General features: G+C 37.8%; 1 pseudogene; it reads right to left on the reverse strand.

The window, feature by feature from the left end:
• Positions 1-532: 532 nt before the first annotated feature.
• LOC113184558 (TBC1 domain family member 15-like) lies at positions 533-11,619 on the reverse strand (annotated as a pseudogene).
• Between the last annotated feature and the right edge of the window lie 13,147 nt (positions 11,620-24,766).

Consider the following 24,766-nt stretch of genomic DNA (forward strand, 5'->3'; position numbering starts at 1 on the left):
GCATCCATGCTTATCAAGGATATTGGCCTATAATTTTCTTTTTTGTAGTTGTTGTTATTGTGTCCATGTATGGTTTTGGCATAAGGGTAATTCTGGTCTTGGAGAATGAGTTCGAAAGAATTCCTCTGTCTTCAGTTTAGAATACTATATAAAGAGTCATCATTTTATTTGATCAAATCCCAAACCTACTAACCTTGTAGTAAACAAAGCGAATGTGTTTCAAGTACTTAATTTCCAATTCATCCATGTGTAAAATCTAATACTAGTTCACCAACAAGAAAATAAAGTTAATTTGGCTGTAAATATTAAGGAATTTTATTGAAAAAGCAAAGGTTATTTGGTAGAAGTAACCACATAAATAGTTTAAATGTTTGTAAAGTTTTAATGCAAGAACATCAGTACACTTTCTTTTAATAAAACTTAAAGCATAATCAAAATGCCAAGATTTTAAATGTTTATCTTCAAGTACTTGAAAAAGAGTTGCAACAAAGTGTCTCTTCAGAAACATACAAGAAGAATGATCCTGCAGGTGTCAATCTACTGAGGACACTGGCATCTTTTTTGGGCTGTCATCTCTGTTTCCACTGGCAGCAAGAGTAGGCAAGCTATTACTCTGAAGAGCAGATGTAGAATAAGTCATGCCAATATGTTTATCTTCACCAACATCTGAATCAGCCTTTGAAACCTCCCAGTAATAAAGCCTGAGAATCTCACAAATTCTTATGGCACTTCATTACCTTTTCTTATCTGTAAAGAGATTGTTTTTTCCTCGTATAGTATATCTTTCACATCAGTTTCCTGCTTCTCTAATTCCAGAATAGCACAAAAGAGAAGGTGAAAATTTTTACATGTTAGTTGAGTTCACATTACCCTCCATAATCTAATATCTAGAAAAATAAATTCCATTTAAAATATGATCAAAAGTTATCAGAAACAAAAAATCTGGGTATCCGTAATCCTGATATTCTAAATAACTGGAAAATCTCCTGTCCAGCTATTGAGGTAAGACACTCAGCTGAATTAGCTGAGTCTTTAAGGTTTGCATTTGTCCTTCAAAGAAAAAGCAACAGGGGCTGCGGTTATGGCTCAGCAGTAGAAGACTCGCCTTGCACATGCAAGGCCCTGGGTTCGATCCTCAGCACCACATATAAATAAGTAAAATAAAGTCATAAAAGAAAGAAAGAAAAAGAAAAAGCAACAAATGGCATTCACTTAGTTTTCCATTCTATACAAAAGGAGGGAAAATTAAGTCACTCATTCCTTGCACATATCCTGTATCAAATTCCTACAACCAATAGGTCATTAAAATGTCTTGAAGCAAAATCAACTTATCCTTGATCTTCACAAAACTTGTTTGTCATGCTTGATTAACATCTTTTTTCTTTTCTTTTTTTTTTTTTTTTTTTTTTTTGGTGGTGCTGGGGATTGAACCCAGGGCCTTTTGCCTTGTAAATGTGAGGCAAGCACTCTACCAACTGAGCTGTATCCCAGCCCCTAACACCTTTTTTTAATAAGACTTCCATAATTTCTATACTTCAAATTTGTATTTTCTGGTTTCTCATTGACATATTTCCACTGTAGTTCCATCCTGAAGTATTCATCAGTTTTTTTTTGTTTTTGTAACTTGAGTTTTTTCCTCCTTGGTACTGTCCTAAGGAAAACAACCCATAAGAAATTTCCATGCTTACTTTCTCAATGAATAATTAAGACCTTCTCTAAATATCATCTCCTTCAAATTATCTATAAAGTTCTTCTTCCATAATCAATGTTCTTGGCTCATTTGTTTAAGTCAGCCTTTTTATCACTGTGACCAAAAGAACTGGCAAGAACAATTTCAGAAGAGAAAAAGTTTATCTGGGGCCTGCAGCTTCATCCATACACAGCTTATGACATTGCTCTGGTTCCAGTGTGAGGCAGAACATCAATGGCAAAAGGACATGGAAGAGGAAAGCAATTTGAGAAATGGCAATCAGGAAGCTGAGAGAGTTTCACTCACCAGGGATAAAATATAATCCCCAAAGTCATGCCCTCAATGATCTATCTCTTTCATCTATACCCTACCTGTATTCAGTTACCATCAGTTAATCCCTTTCAGTGGAGTTAGATTACAACTCTCATCATTGAATCATTTCAGTTCTGAACCTTCTTGTATTGTCTCACACATGAGCTTTGAGGGGGACACCTAATATCAAAACCATAACACCATTCTTTCAAGGATACTGGCTGTCTCATTTGAAATATAGGTTATTCTCCCAAATTGATTCTCATAATAACTTCAAGTTCTTATTCTTTATAATTCATCATTAGACCTGTAATTACGTAACTAAGAAAATTTCGGGGGGCTGGGGATGTGGCTCAAGCGGTAGCGTGCTCGTCTGGCATGCGTGCGGCCCGGGTTCGATCCTCAGCACCACATACAAACAAAGATGTTGTGTCCGCCGAAAACTAAAATAAATAAATAAATAAATATTTTTTTACAAAAAGAAAATCTAAATGTGGTCATTGAGGTATGGAGTCATCACTGCTTCTCAAACTATCCAAATGTAGTTTATAACTTTGCAAAAATCCTCTCTAGTTGCCATAAAGGGATTCTTTTAAATTTTATTTTCTATTAAACCAAATTCTAGTTCACCAAGATTTTCAAAAGATTGTAAAAGAATACTTTTTTGAAAATTCACAAGTGTTATTTTATCTTGTGGAAGTTTGTGGCTTGGAGAAACACAGGTCAGCTGCAGCCTGGGTGTAACACAGGGTTCCAGTAAGCACTGGGGGGTTCTTGTCTCACTTACCCAAAGAATGAAGTATGCGGACTAAGAACATGAGAATTCAATAGCAAATTTCTTAGAAGCAAGCAAGGAAAGCTCCCACAGCATGTGAGGGACCCCAAAGAGGGTACCATTGGTGGCTTGCTATCTAGGGATTTTTATACAGTTTTGATGAGGAACTCACCTTTCACTGGAAATTCTCTCTTGATTGTTCTCTTTCAGGATAGTCAAGGAAGTCTGGGCAACAAGAGAATGTAAATAGCCTCAAAAAAGTAAAATACCTGGGGATCAGTCTAACAAAAGAAGTGAAAAACTCTACAATTAAAACGACAGAATACTAAAGAAAGAAATTCAAGAAGACCTTAGAAGATGGAAAAATCTCCCATGTTCTTGGTTAAGCAGAATTAATATAATCGAAGTGACCAAACTACCAAAAGGGTCATACATATTTAATGTAATTCCTATTAAATTTCCAAGATATTCTTCATAGAAATCAAAACAACAGTCATAAAATTTACTTGGAAAAACAACAGGCCTGGAATAGGCAAAGCAATCCTTAGTGAGAAACTTGAAGCAGGAGTCATTGCAGTACCAGAACTTAAATTATACTACAGGGCTATACTAACAAAACCAGCATGGTATTAGCATAAAAACAGACATAAAGACCAGTGGAACAGAATAGAAGACAGAGACAAACCCACACAAATACAGTTATCTCATCATAGACAAAGTTGCCATAAACATACATTGGAGAAAAGATAGCCTCTTCAACAAATGGTGCTGGGAAAACTGGAGATCTCTATGCAGTAGAATGAAATTGAACCCCTATTTCTCACCCTGCACAAAACTTCACTTAAAGTGGATCAAGGACCTAAGCATTAGACCAGAGACCTGTGTGTGCTAAAAGATATGTAGGTTCAACTCTCCATAATGTCAGTGTAGGGGCCAACTTCTTTAACAAGACTTCTAAAGTGCAAGAAGTGAAATCAAGAATCAATAAATGGGATGTATCAAATGAAAAAGCTTCTTCACAGCAAACGATACAATCAAGAATGTGAAGAGAGAGCCTACAGAATGTGAAGAAATCTTTGCCACCTGTACCTCAGAGCATTAATCTTCAGAATACACAAATAACTCAAAAAACTTAACACCAGAAAAAAAAACAAAACAAAGAACCCAGTCCATAAATGGGCAAAGGAAGTAAACAGGCACTTCACAGAAGAAGAAATATGAACCACCAACAAGTATATGAAAAAATGTTCAACATCTTGAGCAATTAGAGAAATACAAATTAAAACTACACTGGGAGCCAGGCATAGTGGCACATGCCTGTAATCCCAGTGGCTTGGGAGGCTGAGGCAGGAGGATTGTGAGTTCAAACCTGGCCTCAGCAAAAGTGAGGCACTAAGCAACTCAATGAGACTCTGTATCTAAATAAAAATACACACAGGTCTGGGGATATGGCTCAGTGGTTGAGTACTCCTGAGTTCAATCCCTAGTACCAAACAAAAAAACTACACTGTGATTCCATTTCACTCCAGTCAGAATGGCAATTATCAAGAATACATGAAACAATAAATGTTGGAGAGGATTTGGAGGAAAAGGCTTACTTGTACATTCCTGGTGGGATTACAAATTGGTGCAACCACTAAGGAAAGGAGTATGGAGATTCCTCAGAAAATAGAATGGAACCATCATTTGACCCAGTTATCCCACTCCTCAATATATACCCAAAGGACCTAAAATCAGCATGCTACAGTGTGGTAGCCACATCAATGGTCATAACAGCTCAATTCACAATAGCCAAGCTATAGAACCAACCTAGATGTCCTTCAACAGATGAATGGATTAAGAATATGTGGGATATGGGGCTGGGGATGTGGCTCAAGCGGTAGCGCGCTCGCCTGGCATACGTGTGGCCCAGGTTCGATCCTCAGCACCACATACAAACAAAGATGTTGTGTCCACCGAAAACTAAAAAATAAATACTAAAATTCTCTCTCTCTCTCTCTCTCTCTCAAAAAAAAAAGGGGGGGGGCTGGGGATGTGGCTCAAGCGGTAGCGCGGTTACCTGGCATGTGTGCGGCCCGGGTTCGATCCTCAGCACCACATACCAACAAAGATGTTGTGTCCGCCGAGAACTAAAAAATAAATATTAAAAATTCTCTCTCTCTCTCTCTCTCTCTCTCTCTCTCTCTCTCTCTCTCTCTTCTCTCACTCTCTCTTTAAAAAAAAAAAAGAATATGTGGGATATATATAATATTATTCCGCCATAAAGAAGAATAAAATTATAGCATTTGCTGAAGATTATCAAGCTAAGTGAAATAAGCCAATCCCCCCAAAAACCAAGGCTGAATATTCTTTATGATATGTGGATGCTGACACATAATAAAAGGGGTAGGGAGGGAAGAATAGAAGTTCATTGTATTAGACAAAGGGGAATAAAGAGAAGGGAGCAGAGATGGAAATGGGAGTCTGAGAACCTCTTGATAAATACATTGAATGAATCAGACAAACTTCCCTAAGTGAGTATATGAATGCATGATCAAGTGAGACTCCTCCTCATGTACAACTGAAGAATAGGATCCTAATTAGAATGTTATATTCCATGTATGTGTAATATGTCAAAATATACCCTACTGTCATGTATATCTAAAAAGAACAATTTAAAAAAGAATGTATGGGTACCCAAGCATGAGTTGGGTCTTCTACTCAGGCAACCAAAAACAAAAAACAAGCTTTAGCCTAGGGTTTTAATCTAGGGTAGTAGGATCCTGCTTCTTAAAGGTCCTCAATTCTATTTCCTGCCTCATTTAGGTGGATATTTTTCAAATGGTTACAAATGTTCAGAAATCTGTGATTGTTCTTTGATGGGAAGAGTAATCATTAGGTAAAGGACTAAGTTCTATGTGGGAGGCCACCTGTGAAGTCACTTGAGGGATATTTACTCAGTACTGAGCCATGGGGGACTTAGATCTTCCCTTAGGAATGATCCCGGTTTTCCCCTGTGTATCAGACTGCCCAAGGCGTGAGATCTCTGCCCCTGCTATACTAGCTTTCTAGCTCCAGACAGCTTTCCTAGCTCCAGAGTTGGGCGTAATTCATTGGGAACTGTACAGCCCATCTTCTACCTTATTTGGCAAAGAACATTCCATGAAAAACATTTGATGTTCCCTCATATAAATAAAGCAAGCGTGGGCTCCATCTCCCTCTTTCTTTCCAGTGTGGAAGCTCGATTTCTAAGCTGTCCTAAACCCGCTTTAAAAGATTACTTCCTGTGTACCATGGTTTTTTCACTGTTTTCTCTTTATTAGTTTCTATTCTGTAGCAGTCTACTGAAGAAGAGGATCCCCCAAACCTGCCACCTGCGTGGGACGTGCGTGGGAGTTCTTTTCATTTAGAATAATCTTGTTGATGCAAGTCATCTTATGGTGACAAAATATTAGGAGTAATGTTTTCCTCTTTGTAGAAAGATCCATCAACAACTAAAAAAAAAAATTTAAAACCCTCTCTATCTTTGATATCTCTTCTTAGTAATTTTCATTCAATGATCCCTCACTGTGTTCTTCACTTATAAATCACAAGATTATCTGCTGTATTCAGAGTTGAGCCTGATCTCTTCCCTGTTGCATTGTCCCTATTACATAGTCTTGACCAAAGTTGTCCTCATCATTTAATAGTTTTTTTTTTGTTGTTGTTGTTTGTTTGTTTTTGTTTCTTTTGGGTTTTTTTGTTTGTTTGTTTTTTGGGGGCATTCTTAGCGTCTTGTAGGGGAAGAAATGCATATTTTTCTCCATCGGTCATAGGTTTATGGCTGAAGCCACCATATCAAAAGACAGATGAACAAAGAAAGTCATGCAAATTTATTAAGTTTTATTTGACATAGGAGCCTTCATCAGGAAATGAAGACCCAAAGAAACAGTTAAATTTGAGTAGGTTTTTTTTTTTTTTTTACAATCATGAAATATGACTCAAGGAAATATAGATATGATCTTATGGTAGTGAATTAAGGAACACTTTGGAGAACTTTTTAGATTCCTGTCTGTGTCCCTTCATCTTCAGGAATAAGAATGTTCCTTTCCTCCACTGTTGATCAATCCAAACTCAGACACCGAGAAAGTAAAAAGGACTTTAATTTGGGAGTCTTAGGAATTGAAATTTGGAAAACACAGATTCACATAGCTCTAAATCAGAGGGAAAAAATCCTTTTTTGTTCCCAAAAAAGGCAGGGATAGTGAGACAGCTTATTGTTGTTGCTTTATTACAAGACAGTAGTAATTCTTTTATAGGAAACATCTATTAGAATTGAAAATAGTGCTGTGTGACAGGTACTACGTGACTGAGAAAAGATAAAGAAAAGAATGTATATATATTTAGTAAAAATGTCCATAAAACAAGAGTCTGAGAACCTCTTGATGAATAGTCCTGGGTATGTCACCAGCTCCATGGGTTCTTAGGCTCTCTATCAGAAAAATCAGAGGAATAAGTGATAGACCCAACCTGATCTTTTCTTAAAATTGGGCATCTCACCACAAAATCATGAAAAGATAATTTCGGCTTTACTATAAATTACTGCACATTCTGAACCTGCTTGGAATGCCTGCCCGTGCCTTGAACTCACCCATGCCTGGCTCTCTGACCAGATAGCAGCCCTCTCTGAAACTTAGTGACACCTCATAAATATTGGCCTTCCCTGGCCAGACAACGACCCTCTCTGAGGTTCTAATGGTCCTCATAAATTCTGATGTTGGGGCCAGCAAAAAATGTAAACTACCATTAGTGTGATGCTTGTCAGAGTTCTGTTATCTGTAACCCCCCTTTGTGTAACTTTCTGGGCTATAAAGCTGGGCTGTAGGAAAGCTGGGGTGCTGTCTTGTTCCCACCGTTTTGGGAGGGAGAGGCAGCCCGGCCAGTCGAAATAATAAGCTTGCTTTAATTTGATTTTAATTGGAGTCAGTGGTCTTTTCTTGCGTCCTGGTCTAACATAAGCCACTTTGTTCTCATGCTTGAGCACAAGGGAGGCAGTCTATCAGGGACAGAAAATCCAGGCTTGCTGAAACAAAAGGACAGATAAGGGTCACTTTTTAATACTTCTGAGGTAGGCAAGTACCCATTCTCTTGACTTCGTCACCAAGTGGAAGTCATGTTTCAGATGCCTCTGTGCTCTTTTTTATCATGCCTTTTCTTGCCAAGCTTGTCCATTATCATCTTAGGTCTCTGCCCTCCTCTGATTTTTACTATGCTAATGGAGTAAAGCTAACTATAGGTTATTTTAGTGACTATTCTGTGCATGACCTTGCCTTCACCTTATGAGGAACACCCTAATATTGTTTCAAAGCAGGTTAATATTGGAATTAATGACCAAAATTGGTTGGGTCAAGAAGTCATAAATATGATACACACTGCCTCCTTTCTAATCTTTTATCTTATAGGCAATAGATTATATTTTAGAAAAGCAAAATAATGTATGTTTACTTTTTCTGTAAATCTGATAGAAATCTTAAGGTCATATATATGTAGTTTTGAAACTAACTATGACTGAGGCTGAGGATATGGCTCAGTAGTAGAGCCCTTGCCTGAATATGACAAGATTCCCTCACTTGATTGATACTAATTCTTCGGACTGGGATGAGGAGGAGGAGACAATTAGCTCTCAAATGAGGTAGAATAGAGGGAGTGCTGAGGAAAGGAGTAAGGTAAGTGCTTTAGGAAGTCAGAAAAAAGATGAAGTTAATGCTGTTGAGGGAATCAGAAGAGATCTTTTGGGAAAATTTCAAGAAAAGGAGTAATGGCTGCAATTTTAAAGAATGATAATGATAATGACAACAATTAACCTTTGTTAATTAGGTACACTTTGGTGCTGTGTGGTGGGGGTCTGAGGCTGGAATGAGGGACAATTTTGAAAAAGCAATTTGAATCCAAATGTAAAGTCTTGAATAACACCCAGGGACCCAGCAAATCTTGATTGACAAAAACTACCAAGTCACTCCCCTCCCCCTTATGTCCTATATTCCTCTTCTCAGCCTAGACACTTTTCAGCTCTGGACACTCTAAAGAATTTAGTTGCCCTTCAACCTCCCATTTTTCATAAATATCAGGAAAAAAATACACAGTATTCCATATGTGTATATCAATATTACATTGTTACAAAAGAGTATGTAAAAGGTTTTCTTGTGTTGGTGGTGGTATTGGAATTTCTTTGGGGAGGATTCAGTTACCCTTTAGAAAAATATCAATAATTTTCTTAACCCCAAATTCATTCTGATCCTGTTTTTCATTTTGATTCCATCTTCAGTTACTTCTCCTATTACTCCCATCTGGCTCTTTCTCACCAAGCAACAGTTCCTTTTCCTCATTTAGGTGACCACAGTGCATTTAATTGTCCCCCCCCCCAGCTATTCTACATCCCTTAGATGGAGACAGGATTCATTAAAACCTCAACTACTGCAATCTCTTATCTTAAATTCTTCCTGCTCTACAAAGGGAAGATTTGCTTAAATCCAAAAATTATCTGATTAGAACTATTCCAAACCATTTTTTAAAAATGCTAAATAAGACTCATTTTAACACCAAAGTATTAGGAAATCAACCTTGGAACTTTTCATTTATCTTTTCCATTTAGTTCCTTTCTCCAGGCCAACTTTCAGTTTTGGACAAATTCTCACTCCCTTCCCTGTCATAGTTCTGTAGTACATTTTTAGGAAAAACTGTAATATCAGATCTTTGTCCTCTTTCTCCACATTTTCTCCTTCAAAAAATTTAAATAAATCAATCATAAATTTCATTTTGCTCCATCAGTGCTTTTTTCCCCCTACTTGGCAATCTTATTACATAATATCCACTAGCTTCATAATGTAAAAAAAAAGAAAAAAAAAGGGTTAAGGCAAATTACCTGAGAGCAATTTCACTGTCTGTGAAAAAGCCCACCCAATAACTCTGTTGGTTAAGTTAGGACCCCTAACACAGCCAGCATATGATAATCACTGTCAGTTCTGCCCTGGCCAGATCACAGGTTCCTCTTTTTCAATATGCCTGCCTGTCTGCTGATCCTTCAAAACTGGATAGGTATGTCTTCAATTATCAGATTGTTACCAAAAAGTTGCATTGTCTTCTCAGCTCTTATGTCTTTGTGAGAGAAGATTTCAAGCAAGATAAGAGGTGTAGTAAAAACATAGCAAAGATAATTAGAAGAGAAAGAAGTGGAAAGTGGAGATATACCATCAAGGCAGAGAATGGGTCATCTCAAAGAGGCAATCAACAATTTACTTCTTTGTGAGTTCAGTTTTTATTGTGATTAAGAGAAGTTTCTAAACTCTTTTGTATTATCTCACACATGAGCTTCAAGAGGATACCTCATATCTAAAGCATAACACTTCTCATTATGTGATGCTGTTTTTCATCAGAGTGTTACTGCTGTTGACCTGTGAGGAGTCCTTGCTTCCCCAATGTTGAAGAATAACACCAGAGAAGCATGGTGAGGCAAGGTCAGAGTAGAAATTAGAAGTTTATTAAAGGACAGCAGAAAAGACTTGTCTCAGAGGAAGAAGGGGACCCAAGAGGTGGAATCCATGGAAGTGCAGTTGTCTCTCCATATTATAGTTCTTTCAGTGTTGCAATGTAGGTTGGAAGACCCGAGGGGTGGGACACAGGTGGGCCAAAGAAGTAATCTGGGCAGGAAGAACTTCATTAACAATTCTTTAGGATGGGCTATCTTCAAATCAGCTGGGACTGTTCATTAACATTTCTTTGGGATGGACTTTGGGCCTAGGGCTTTTCTTGGGACTTCAACAACATTTCAAGAGTTGCTCAACTTTTCCGGAAATTCATTCTCAACATGGCCTCCATTTTAGATTTCACTTGATTTTAGACCCGATTTACCTAACTACTTTGACTGCCTAATTTTAAATCTGGCTTCAAGAGTACACTGTCTCAGGTCTTAAGGCTTACAGGAGGAATAGGATACCCAAAATGGAAAGGAAGACTAAAACTTCATGCAAAACTTCCTCAATAATTAATTCCTTAGTGCCTTTAAGATTGGAAAAAGATTTCTCAGAAGAAGTCAGTAACTATTAAAAGTAAAAGAGAAGAAATGAGCTTCAGAAATTTTTTATGTTTAAAAATTTACCCATACTTTAGAAACTAGGTTACCAGGGGACAGGAACAGAGAGGAAAAGATTCATTAAAACCCTTTTCTAGTCCAGAAGGGGAAGAAAACCTTTATTAGGTAGAAAAGGAAGTAGATTCAGGGACAGCCTCCTAAATAATCCTTCAGAGCCTCATCTGGAATTTACAGCTTCTGTCTTCATAACCATACTGCCAAGAAAGAAAATAGGGAGTTAAAAATATAATTACTTTGAAGCCTCTCATTTGGAAAACCCACTAAGATCTTTAAGACTATAAAGTTGGCAAGGAAAGAATAACTTCTTTTAAAATTCTCCTAAATTGTTCTCCAGAACCCATAAAATTTTCACAAAGACTTTTTAGGTTATTTAAAACTAAAATGAAGAAAATAGTAAGACTTATCTAAAAACATACTGTCTTAGGTCTTTAAGACTAGGAAGAAATATGAATATTTGTGTGCTAAGAGCCACAGCCAAGTAATATGATGCATGGCATTTTTGGTTGAAAGGTGACACCAGCTAGCCATTGAGATGATATGATTATGTTAAGATTTACATTCATATGGATATTGGACTCCTGCTGTTCATGTTGGCCTGCTGCAGAACCCTGGAGAGTTCCCATTGGTTGGGGAAGTGCAGTAGGAGGGAATTCCAGGGGAGGAACTTGCTCTGGGGTTCCGGGAGAACTCGGGGGAGAACGCCGCGTGTGATCTTCCCGGGCGCATACCGGGCATTGGCGGCAGTTTCAAAAAATAAAGTTTGTTCCTGCTTGAGTGGCTAGTGATTTTGTGCCCAGCCAGACTGCGGCAATTGGTGGCCCGTGCGGGGGATGCCTGAAGCTTGGAGGTGAGTAAAATTGCTCGCCCCTGAGGGAAGGCGAGAGAATGAGTGACCATTTCAAAAAACAATGTGTTCTTGTTTTGATTTATTTTGTTTTTGTTTCAAGCTGCCTATCCCTAGAATTTTCTCAGAAAAAAATGGGAAAAATGGTTGGCTCAAGGTTTGAAGTTGTTCGGCCCTGAGAAAGAGAAAATTGATACAACTATTCTTTGTTCCGTTTTTGTTTCATTCTGTTTCATTTTGTTTTATGCTGTCTTATTGGGTTGTGTTACCTTTATAGTAGATTAGGCACTAGTAAAAAACAAACCGAAAGACTGTTAAGTAAATTGTTAGAGGTCCAGACTATGGTAGAAAACATGTTAGGTAAAGCAAAAGAGAAGGTCTCTCGAGCTAGTCAGACAGAGGAAAATTTGAAGAAAGAAAGCTTAGAGGAAAAACAACCATCAGGCGGGGAATTACAACAGGAGGCTGCTACTAACTCCGTTCTATCACCAGAGGGCGTAATTCAACCAACTCCCGTAGTTGATGGATGGAATCCTGAGGCAGGACCCCAAAGATTAGCATGCCCTGTACTTGAGCAGGCAGGAGGGCAATGAATTCACCGTGCTTTAGATTTTAAAACAGTGCAGCAATTAAAGGAGGCTGTAACAACCTACGGCCCACAAGCACCTTTCACCATAAGTATGGTCGAATCTATTACCAACTTGTACATGACACCACTAGATTGGACTAACATGTGTCGATCTGTGCTAAATGGAGGACAATATTTGTTATGGAAGGTTGCCAATGAGGAATTTTGCACTGAGACAGCTAGGCGAAATGCAGCAGCCAGTTACCTTCAAAGAAATCTAGAAATGTTGTGAGGGTCAATGACAACAAATTGAATATGATCCTGGTATATACACACAAATTGCTGTAGATGCAGTTAGGGCATGGAAAACTTTACAGGGACATGGAGATTTACAAGGACAATTATCTAAGGTAATACAAGGAACTAATGAACCTTACGCTGAATTTGTAGATAGGCTTATTCAAACAGCTTCTAGAATATTTGGAGATACAGAACAGGCAATGCCATTTATAAAACAACTGGCTTATGACCAAGCAAATTGTTGCTGCAGAGAGGTCATTAGACCATGGAGACATGAAGATTTAAACACATATATTAAATTATGTAGAGACATTAATGAACAAGGGCAAGTCTTAGCAGCAGTACAACAGGCTTTAGATGCCAGGCCAAAAACATGCTATAATTGTGATCAAACAGGACATTTTAAAAGGAGTTGCCCCGTAGGAGGAAGGTTTAACAAAGCTTGTATCAAAGTAATAGAATACCGGGTATTTGCCCACGATGCCATGGAGGGAGACATTGGGCCAATGAATGCCGTTCTCAAACCACCATAGAGGGTATTCCCTTATCAAAAAACGGACAAGGACCAAGTGTTTACCCACGATATCGTGGAGAAAGGCATCAGGCTCCATTGCCAAAAAACGGACTGGAGGGCCCAATGTTCCGGGGCCCAAAACCACAAATATACGGGGCAATGGAGGAACCCAGCAGCACCATCAAGGTAGTGCCCAGGACGCATTATCCCTTAAATCCCTCCTCAGACAAACTAGAGGGAGCGCAGGGTTGGACATCTGCGCCTCTGCCAGAGCAGTACTAACTCCAGAGATGGGAGTTGAAATCATTCCCACAGGAGTAAAAGGACCTCTTCCCCAAGGAACAGTAGGCTTATTTTTGGGATGCAGCTCTTCTACACTAAAAGGACTTATGATAAGTCCTGGGGTAATTGATCCCAATTATGAGGGTGAAATAAAAATTATAGCTAGTTCTCCAAGAGGTATATCAGTAATTTCACCAGGAGATAGAATAGCACAGTTATTAATAATACCCAGCCTGCATGATAAATTTTCCAGTCGTACTGTAGAAAGAGGTTCCAGAGGATTAGGCTCCACAGGTGTAGATTGGGCTATGCTGTCTTTAAATTTAGATTCTCGCCCCATGCTAAAACTAAATATTCAAGGACATGACTTTAATGGGCTACTGGACACAGGTGCTGACCTTAGCATCATATCTCGTCAAGAATGGACAAAACATTGGCCATTACAACAAGCCACTCAAATGCTTCGAGGCCTAGGAGTGGCAACTAATCCCCATAGAAGTGCAATGGTATTAGATTGGAAGATCCTGAAGGATGTGAAGGAACTATACAGCCCTATGTATTGGATCATCTTCCTATGAATTTATGGGGACGAGGTGTCCTAGATCAATTAGGTTTGACATTAACAAATAACATCAATACTAACGCGCCCACTACTAGGGCTAGACAAGGCTTTAGGAAAGAAAAAAAGATTAAGAGAACAAGAACAAGGTATGACAGCACCAATTCAAATAGATCAAGAAATAAATAGACATGGATTGGGTTTTCAGAAAGGGCCACTGAGACAATCAAAATTACTTGGAAATCAGAAAGACCAGTGTGGGTTCCTCAGTGGCCCCTGACTAAAGAAAAGATACAAGTAGCCCATGACCTGGTCAAACAACAATTAGCGGAGGGACATATATACAACCTTCCGTATCTCCCCATAATACTCCCATTTTTGTCATTAAAAAGAAATCTGGTAAATGGATATTATTGAAAGATTTAAGAGCCATTAATAATGAGATGGTTATTATGGGACCTGCTCAATCAGGGATTCCCCAATTGTCTGCTTTACCAAAAACCTGGTATGTTTTAGCTATAGATATTAAAGATTGTTTTTTTTTTTTCAATTCCAATTCATCCCGAGGATAGTCCACATTTTGCATTTACTATCCCTGCACTAAATCATGAAGGTCCTGATCAGAGATATGAGTGGAAAGTACTCCCTCAAGGGATGGCTAATAGTCCAACTATGTGTCAAATTTATGTTAACAAAGCAATCCAGCCACTTAGAAACCAAAATCCTGAACTACAAATATTTCACTATATGGATGATGTGTTATTGGCACATAAAGATAAAAACACATTGCTAGAATGTTATGCCACACTTACAAATTTATTTAAAAAATTATAATCTAGAGATAGCAATAGATAAAGTACAATTAAATCTTCCAATTAATTATTTAGGAGTTCTATTATCCTCAACCATGGTCTATCCACCAAAAATTCAAATACGAGTAGATCAACTCAAATCACTTAATGACTTTCAAAAGTTATTGGGAGACATAAATTGGATAAGGCCTTATCTAAGCATACCAACAGGAGAGTTGGGACCTTTATTTGATATTCTAAAAGGTCCATCAGATCCAAATTCACCCCGAATGTTAATGCCTGAAGCAAGAAAGGCATTAAAAAATATTGAAACATATATGGAAAATATGCATTTGGATAGAATTGATATAAGTTTGCCTTTATTATTTATTGTACTACCAACAAAAAATATTCCTACAGGAGTATTTTGGCAAGAAGGTCCATCCATTAGTGTGGATACATTTATCTTATTCTCCTAACACTATTCTTACTATATATCCTGAGGCTGTAGGACAATTAATACTCAAAGGAATAAAAGCAGCAAAGGGAGTGTTTGGGATTTCTCCCAATAAAATTATTACTCCATATACTATGGATCAAATTGATGAGTTAGCTAATGAGTTAAATACTTGGGCAATAATCATGTGTAAATCTAATGTTTCATTTGATAATCACTTACCATCTAATCCTTTGTTGTCTTTTTGGTCTAAGCATCCTGTAGTTTTTCCAAAAATGACAAGAAAAACCCCTATCATGAATGCTCTAAATATATTCACTGATGGGTCAAATAATGGTACAGCAGCAGTAGTTACCCCTGATCAAACTTTTACAATTTTAGTACCCAAACAATCAGCTCAAAAGGTAGAGCTTAATGCAGTATTACAAGCTTTTATGATGTTTAAAGATTCTGTATTTAATTTATTTTCTGATAGTCAGTATGTAGTTAATGCTATAGTATCCCTTGAAGATGCTGGTAGGATTTCCCCTTCTTCTACTGTTTTCTCTTTGTTTTCCACTATACAAAGTCTAATCTGGGACAGAAAAGATCCATTCTTTATAGGATATATCAGGGCACATACAGGATTGCCTGGAGCCCTTAGTTTGGGCAATGAATTAGCAGATAAATCTACACATGACATACATATTTTCTCCACAATAGAAGAAGCTACAAATTTTCATAAAAGGTTCCATGTCAATGCTAATACTTTACAAAAGCGTTTTAAAATAACTAAAGAACAAGCCAGACATATAATAAAACAATGTCAAAATTGTGTGACATTTTTACCACTAGTTAATCTTGGAGTCAATCCTAGAGGACTGATACCTAACCATATTTGGTAGATGGACATCACACACTTGCCAGAATTTGGAAAATTAAAATATTTGCATGTTACAGTTGATACTTCTTCCGGATTTTTGATCGGCTCCCTTCATCCCGGAGAAAAAACTAAAGATGTTATAGCTCCTTGCTTACAAAATTTTGCCACTGTGGGCGTTCCAAAACAGTTAAAAACAGATAATGGTCCTGGTTATGCTTCTACCTCTTTTAAACAATTTTGCTCATCATTTGGCATTACTCACATAACAGGAATTCCATACAATCCACAGGGACAAGGCATAGTTGAAAGAGCTCATCAAGCTATTAAAATGTACTTATTAAAACAAAAGGAGGGAATTGGAAAGGGGTATATATCTCCCAAAGATAAACTTAAAATAACCCTTTTTACTCTAAACTTTTAAAATTTGGATTCATCAGGGCTTAGTGCTGTGGAAAGACATTTGTATCCAAAAAATGTACATAAGCCTAAGGTACTTTGGAAGGATATTCTAACAGGACAATGGAAAGGTCCTGACCCAGTGATTGTCTGGAGTTGGGGCTCTGTTTGTGTGTTTCCACAGGGAGAACAGCAGCCGATTTGGATTCCAGAGAGATTAACCAAAACAATTTCTACAGATCAAAAAGAAGATAATTTGACTCAAATCCATAACAGCTGATATCCAGAACTCCAGCTTGGCTATTCTTACATTTGTGACAGTGATTAACCAGGATGCTTTTTTCAATATCTATTTTATTATTGCTTTTTCCCACATCATAAAGTTCTATTTTATTTTTGAGCTCATACAGACCTAGGTTAATGTTTTTCTGATCAGTTTTATTTTTTGACTGTGGAGTTTTTGAACATTGCAATGGAGATTTCACCTAGGTAAAGCTACAAGGCCTTTACTATTGTCTTATGTGTTGTATGTTACATGTGCACACTTCTGTTTTGTGTTGTATGTCTGTATGTGCGTATGTCCATATATCATATATGAGGAGTGCTCATGAATAAATGGATCCGAATTTTTTTTATTATTCACGTGATTTTAATGGTTTAATTTAAATTGGGTAAACAGCTGTTGCAGATTGTTTTAATATGTGTACAAATAAGCAGGTTAACAGATCTGTTTGTTTACTTTCACCTTTCCTTTTCATTATATTTAATAATTCTGTTCAGGATAATGTAAATTGTTCTAAAAATTGTTTTCTTAGTACCTGTTGAAATGTTACATTTTTTTTTAAACATCATTGTCAGAATTCCTATTTTCATCCCAGTGCCGGTGAAGACAAAGATGAAACCAAACTACAACTTCTTCAATAATTATCACAACAAACTGTATAAACTGATACATCAATGAATAATAACTCAACAAGTAATGCTCAATCAATGAGTTGATTTATTTTGGGAGGAAATGGACATATTGATCAATTCCTCCGCTTTGAACTGCTTACAAAACTTGCCTGGACTATGTATCACTTGTAGGCACTGTGATCTATCTGTTGATGCAGCGAATTATGGTAATGCTGGCGTATCTTTGCTGTTGTGTTACCAGTGATGCAATTTTTCCTAAGGAGCCATCAATTGACTTGGTGTCCTGGCATTTCTGTATCCTCCTCCCTTCTACTAGTGATGGTCTAATTTGGGGGGCCAACAGAGGTGAGGCAAAGAACCTCACCCCCCCACTGGTGCATAGGCCTATCCACAAGTATGGCTATATGCTGGACCGGTAGTCAGTGATGGGTATGATCCAATTGCAGTGGTATCAACCTAAGACAGGAGGCTGACACCTAGAGGTCAGTTTTCCGATGACAGGTAAGAACCATATGTTGAATTGGATAAACCTAATAGGCACGGTCCCTAGCCACATTGCTTGTTGCTTAATTAAACAGAAGGGGGGAGATGCTAAGAGCCACAGCCAGGTAATATGATGCATGGCATTTTTGGTTGAAAGGTGATGCCAGCTAGCCATTGAGATGATATGATTATGTTAAGATTTACATTCCACCTCTTGGGTCCCCTTCTTCCTCCAGGAGAAGTCTTTTCTGCTGTCCTTTAATAAACTTCTAATTTCTACTCTGACCATGCCTCGGGTGTGCTTTTCTGGTGTTATTCTTCAACATCGGGGAAGCAAGGACTCGTCACCGGCCAACAGCGGTAACACTAGTATCTTCAAAATTGAGATAAACTACTTCAGAGGGTGTATTAGGGTTTTCTAAAGGAACAGAACTAATAATGTGTATATATACACATGATTATAAAAAGGGAATTGATTAAATTAGCTTATACAACCAGAAGCTGCATAGTTCCATAATGGCCCTCTGCAAGCTGGAGGGCTGGAGGAACCAGTAACTGCTTAGTTCAAAAAGCTGGAGTTTCAGAACAAGAGGGATTGCCAGTGTCTCTGATGGCACTGAATCACGAGCCACCACACAGCTTTGTAGGTTCAAACAGCAATTCTTTATTCCCGAACTCACACCGGCCTCCAACAAACACGTTCTGGTGCAATCTCCAATATGCCGCCGCCCCCAAATCACCTACTCCAGGAGGCTTTTTCCAAATCCCATTTGACTGTCACGAGAACTCAATGGGAACAAGCAGCAGGAACACCCTAATCCCAGCAGCAATAATCTTCAACCTCCAACTTCGCTAAAACCCCTATTGTCTTAAACAGGGAAACACCTTAAACCGGGAACACCCTAAACCCAAGGACAGGGATACTTCCTCAAACCTGCAGGATACTTCCTCAAACCTGGATCCACCCTCAATCACCTTGAGCAGGGTCATCTTTCTCAAACACACATGCAAGGTCGCAGCAAATTTCCAAGGCAAGTCCATTAAACATGGGGTACGCTGGCAAGGAAATATCGATGCGTCATTCCTACTTGGCAATGGCCCTCAGCAAGGGATCAATGAGGCAGCCCCAGTCAGGGTCTGGAAACTCCCTGGAGAGTCTGCTTAGGAAGAATGAGGGAGCTGGAGTCTCATGTCCTCAGGTGATGACAGCAGCAATTAGGAAATGGTTCATGAGAAATCAAGCTTGCATTAGCTATTGCTTCCTTGTTCTTCCAACTTTTGTTCCATCCAAGCCTCCAACCTGTTGGACTGTGCTGCCCATAATTAGTGTGGGTCTTGGCTTTAGTTTGCTGTCCCGTGTGCCAGTCATTACTAGAAGAAACACCCTTATTAAAGCACTGAGAAATCTTTTAATTTTAGGCATCTCTCAATCCAATCAAGCTGACAATTTAGATTAGCCATCACAGAGGGTAAAAGGGAACTACTGAAGAAAAAAAATAAATGCTGAAGAAATTACTTTTTAAAAATGTCAGGTTCCCTAAATGTACTGCAGTATTTAAATTTAAATGACCAAGGGAGAGAGCTTTTCAATGTAAAGATTTTGCAAATAAATTAATTTAGCTCTTTAAAAAAAAAGTCTTAAGCTTTATGGCTAAGTAACAAGAGGAAAAGAAGAATCATTTTTTTGTTGTTATTTTTTAGCTAACTCATCAGGAAGAGTAATTTATTGCATAACACACCACACACACACACACACACACACACACACACACACACACTCTAAGCCTTACTTTTCAGAGATTTTGATTTAGTTTGTTTAGGGTACAAATCTAGTAGTACTGTTTTTTAAAAATCTCTCTTTGTGGTTCTTTCAAGTTATCCTCAAGGGTATAGCCAAGATCAAGAATCATTAATAGTACAGAATTGAAGAAACACATTAAGAAACTTTTAATGGGAGGTAGAGCAAGATCGCAACTGAGTAAGATCCTCTGGTGATTATCTCTTCACAGGCACATGAATTTGAACAGCCATTCATACACCAAACCACCTTCATGTGAGCTAAAGAAATATGGTGAGAGATTATAGTGCTTACTTTTAGTAAATTTAACAAAAATAGTTATTGAAGGTGGCAGGAAGGAAAGATTTATGTGTCACACTTCCCCCAACAACAGTCAGGTGTGAAGAGAGACACCAGCTACTTGAGGGAGGGAGAGAAGGAGAATTGAGTACATGCCTTAGACTACTATTACATAGTACCTTAGACCACTAAAGTGAAATCCAGTGCTGGGCAAAGCCCCACAACCTCTACTGCTGGGCTAGTCCCTGCAGTATGAGCTATTAGAACTTCATTATGCCAAGTATCTGACTTTCTGCTCTGCCCTTCCTTCACCTTGAATGGCAGCAGAGTGGTGAGCAAGACTCCACCTGTTAGGGAGTCTTGAAAGATAGCACTACTTGCCAGAGTGAGACCCAGCACCAGGTACACCAGAGGTGGTTCAATGGGCAGGAAGAGAAAGTGGATACGATATTTATCCTTGACAGATCATAATGAGTTGGCTAAGTCTTCTGCAAAGCCCTATGTCCTATCAGGTACCCCTCTATAACCCTACCTCTGCTTGTATTGTTTCCTCTTCTTACCCTCAAGCCTAGGAATTATAGCTACTGTTCACTGTTAGCAACCTTGAAGTACAGGATTATCTTATTACTTTTCTAAACTCTGTTTACACCTTAAAATATCCTCATATTACCCAGTTTGTGTGGTGTCAACTATTCCAAATAAGAGCCCAATTGATACAAATACCATCTCCATATTTTAATACTTAAAAACAAAACAAAATGCATACATTTTCCAGTTTACTTATTTGCTTGCTTGCCAACATGAATTAAATTCCATTAGTCAAATAAAACCCGCTAACATTTTTATTTGGAGGTGAGTTACCTTGGGAAACAGATGGATCTCTATTTTGCAGTCATGAGTTATTACAGAGAGGATGTTTCATGAAGTTGAATCAGGAAAGCAGAAGCACTTTGAATATCTGGAATAAGGATTATTTTAGAAATTTGACAGTTATAATTGGGAGAAAGGCTTGGGCAGTAATATTCTGAGAGAAAGAAAGGAAGGAAGGAAGGAAGGAAGGAAGGAAGGAAGGAAGGAAGGAAGGAAGGAAGGAAGGAGATAAAGGAAGGAAGGAAGAAAGAAGAAAAAGGAAGGCAGGAAGGAAGGAAGGAGAAGAAGAGGAGGAGGAAGAGGAGAAGGAGGAGGAAGAGGAGGAGGAGGAGGAGGAGGGAAGGAAGGAAGGAAGGAAGGAAGGAAGGAAGGAAGGGTTTGAGGATGTTGAAAACATGAAATAACCAGTTGTTTTTAAACTCTGGCACAGATAGACAATGAAAGCTTAGGGAAAGTCAAGCACAGCCAGCTGCTAGAATGGTACCCTGCATGGGTCCTGTCAAAGTCTATTGAACGCCGCTCCCTTTTTTTTGGCTATAGCCTTTGAATTCACAGTACAGTCTTGGTGGTGGGCTTGGAGTTACTTTGTTTCATCATCATAGTTAGAAGTCAGGAAAAACTAGGAATGGAGTTGGAAAGAATAAGATGGATCTTTCATGCTGCCTCTGACCAAAGTAACATTTATAAAGCAATGGCTTTCAATTTAGTTCTATTTTCCAAATTTGTCTTGTTCTTCTCTTTTGACTGACTCTAACCAGTGAACCAAATCATGGTCCTGAAATCTTTCAGAGAATTTTTGAGTTTGCATTTGCACTTGTGATTACTAGAGGACAGCAGAGGACACTGGCTAGATTCCAATATGGGATTAAATCAGCATAATCATGTGCAGCTGCAGAGTTGATTGGAATCTCCCAACATGCCATATTGGATGCAGTTGAAACTATCCCCAAAGAGGGTTTGGGGAATCTCTCCAGGGTCTTGCCAAGTTGTCACAACCATTTGAAACATGACTTGTTCTGTCATGTAGCTCCACCTGGCTTTGTTGAACAGATTATAACAGAAGAAAAGGTTGTTACTATGTCAGGTTGTACTTGGCAATGCAAGAAATAGACTAGAATAGGGTAACCATGTGCAATCAACAAACTTTTCTAAAGAGATATAATATTATTTTGTCATTTCTTCTTCTTCTCCTCCTCCTCCTCCTCCTTCTGTGCCAGGGTTTAAACTCAGGGGTACTCCATCCCCAGCCCTATTTTGTACTTTATTTAGAGACAGGGTCTCACTGAGTTGCTTAGTGCCTCACTTTTGCTGAAGCTGGATTTGAACTTGTGATCTTCCTGCCTCAGCCTCCTGAGCAGCTGTGATTACAGATGTGTACCACCACACCCAGCTGGTCAGTTCTTCTTGAAAATATGTTTCTGCTCAAATGAAACCTCCTTGAGAACAAACATCTGAAGATATGGAATCCTAATTGATTATCAGCTAAGAATAGTTATTCTTTTCAGGACAGAAGGAAGTCTACTTAAGAAACAAAACATGAGTTTCATCAATTGTAAAACAAAAGATTCAACTATATACTTAAAAAAAAAGTTTTTGGTGTTGATGGACCCTTATTTTATTTATTTATTTATATGTGGTGCTGAGAACCCAGTGCCTCACACATGTGAGGCAAGTGCTATACCACTGAGCCACAACCCCAGCCCACTATATACTTTTAAAAGAGATTTACTACAGAAATAAATTTTGTAATTTCACCCCTGAATTTTTATAAAACATGATAATTAAAAATTAAACATATGCAAGAGTATGTAGCGTGTTATAAGAATTAAAAGATAATGATGGTATGATCATCTATATACGGTATGATCATCTTTGTAGAGAATCTGAAATAATCAATAAAAACAAAACAATACAACAACAACAAATCCCCAGGAACTAATAAGTGATTATAGCATGGTTGCAGGATAAAAAGGTTAATTAAAAAAAAATCAATTGCTTTTCTGTATATATCAACAATTAACAAATAGAATTTCACATTTAAAATACAACACCATTACATTAGCTCACACAAAAATGACATAAGTATAAATCTAACAAAATGTGTATTAGATCTATATGAGGAAGATTTCAAAACTCTAATGAAATCAAAGAAGTAGATAAATTGAAAAATAGAACATGTTCATGGATGGAAGACAAAATTGTCAAAATGTCAGTTCTTCCCTATGTGGTAGATAGATTCAATACAATGACGATCAAAATCGCAGTAAGTTAATTTTGCATATTTACAAGTTGATTTAAAGAGTATATGGAAAGATAAAAAACAAGAATAATCAACACAATATTGAAGGAAAAAAATTAAAACAAAATTGAAGAACTGACAGTATTCAACTTCAAGACAATGAAGATGGCAGAATAGAGGAGGTTGTGTTCCTGGCTGTTCCTTGGAGTGAAACCAAGAAAACCAACAGGCAGCTTCTCAGCAAGGCGGGTGAACAAAAACAAGTGGGGAGATTTTATTGGAATTTAAAACTGGACATTCAAAGCAGATCAGGGACTCAGGAGTTCAGATATAATAAAATAAGGAAGAAATCCCCAGTGGCACAGCTGCTGCTACAGCTGGGCCAGAAGTTCCATCCAGAGTGGTCCTTCCATGAGCATAGTGGAGGGATGGAATTAAAGGAACCTGCATTTTGGGGAGGCCCAAGGCCTGTCTGGTTATGGAGCATTTAGAGATCAAGGACATTGCCCTGCAAACCTACAGCACTCACGGGATGATACCCATGTGTGGGGAAAGAAATCTCCATCTCTCCAGGCAGCTTGTGGAGGACAAAGTAGGAACCATTTTGCTGCTGCTGCACAGGAAGCCAGCAGCTGAGGGGGCTGATTCATGGCAAACCTGAGTTTGGCCTGAAATATAGGCCCAGTAAACACACACTGCACCACACAGAGTGTGCTTAAGTGACCAGGAGAAAATCAAATGTGGAGAGAGGTTTATACAGGGGACAACTGGTCTCAGAAACCCATCTGGCTTAAAGGAATTATATATCAACAAGACATAACAATCATATATTTATGCCTCAAACAATGGAGCATATACATACATCAAACAAATCTTTCTCAAATTCAAGAATCAAATAGAACACAATGTAATAATACTGGTTGACTTCAACACACTTCTCTCAATATTGGATAGATCTTCGAAACAAAAGCTAAACAAAGAATAATTTAGACTTAATAGATATATATAGAATATTTTATCCATCAATGACTAAATACACTTTCTTCTCAGCAGCACATGGATCCTACTCTAATATAGGCCATGTATTGTTAGCTATCACATATGTTGACATACATTTGTAATGTTACTTTAATATATTTTTAGCATCTTTAGAGTTATTTTGATAGCTCCCTTCCTATTGATATTAATTTTGGTTTTCTTGCTTTTTTCTTGATTAAACTTGTTTGATTTTTTTTCAAATTTTAGCTACATTATCTCTTGTCTATTTCATATATTTCTTTTCTTACTCTAATATTTTCCTTCCTACTACTTTATTTGAAAATAATTTGATTATTATTTTAGCTTCTTTGTGATTCACGTTCTTTAAGTTTTAAATGTTCATCTGAGTATTGTTTTATAGAGATCCTGATATTTTAAGCTTTTTTTTATCACTTAGTACTTTTTATTTACTTTTCTTGTGCTTTTTTCCTGTACCTCAGAGATATTTATAAGGGCTCCACTTAATTTTGAAACAGTTGACATGAGGGTGGGATTCTAAATATCTTGATTGACTTCTAATGTAATAAGTCATGCAGGAAACACAGTCTGAATGATTCCAAATTTTAAAAAAGTAAAAAAATGCTTTGTATATTGATTTTATTAGTTACATACATGTCCAAACTGATCAAATTGCATACTTCAAATATGCAACATTAGCAGAGGGAGAAGAGGAGAAGAGGATGGAGC

The sequence above is a fragment of the Urocitellus parryii genome, chromosome 1 (genome assembly GCF_045843805.1).
Source record: "Urocitellus parryii isolate mUroPar1 chromosome 1, mUroPar1.hap1, whole genome shotgun sequence".
Classification (NCBI taxonomy): Eukaryota; Metazoa; Chordata; class Mammalia; order Rodentia; family Sciuridae; genus Urocitellus; species Urocitellus parryii.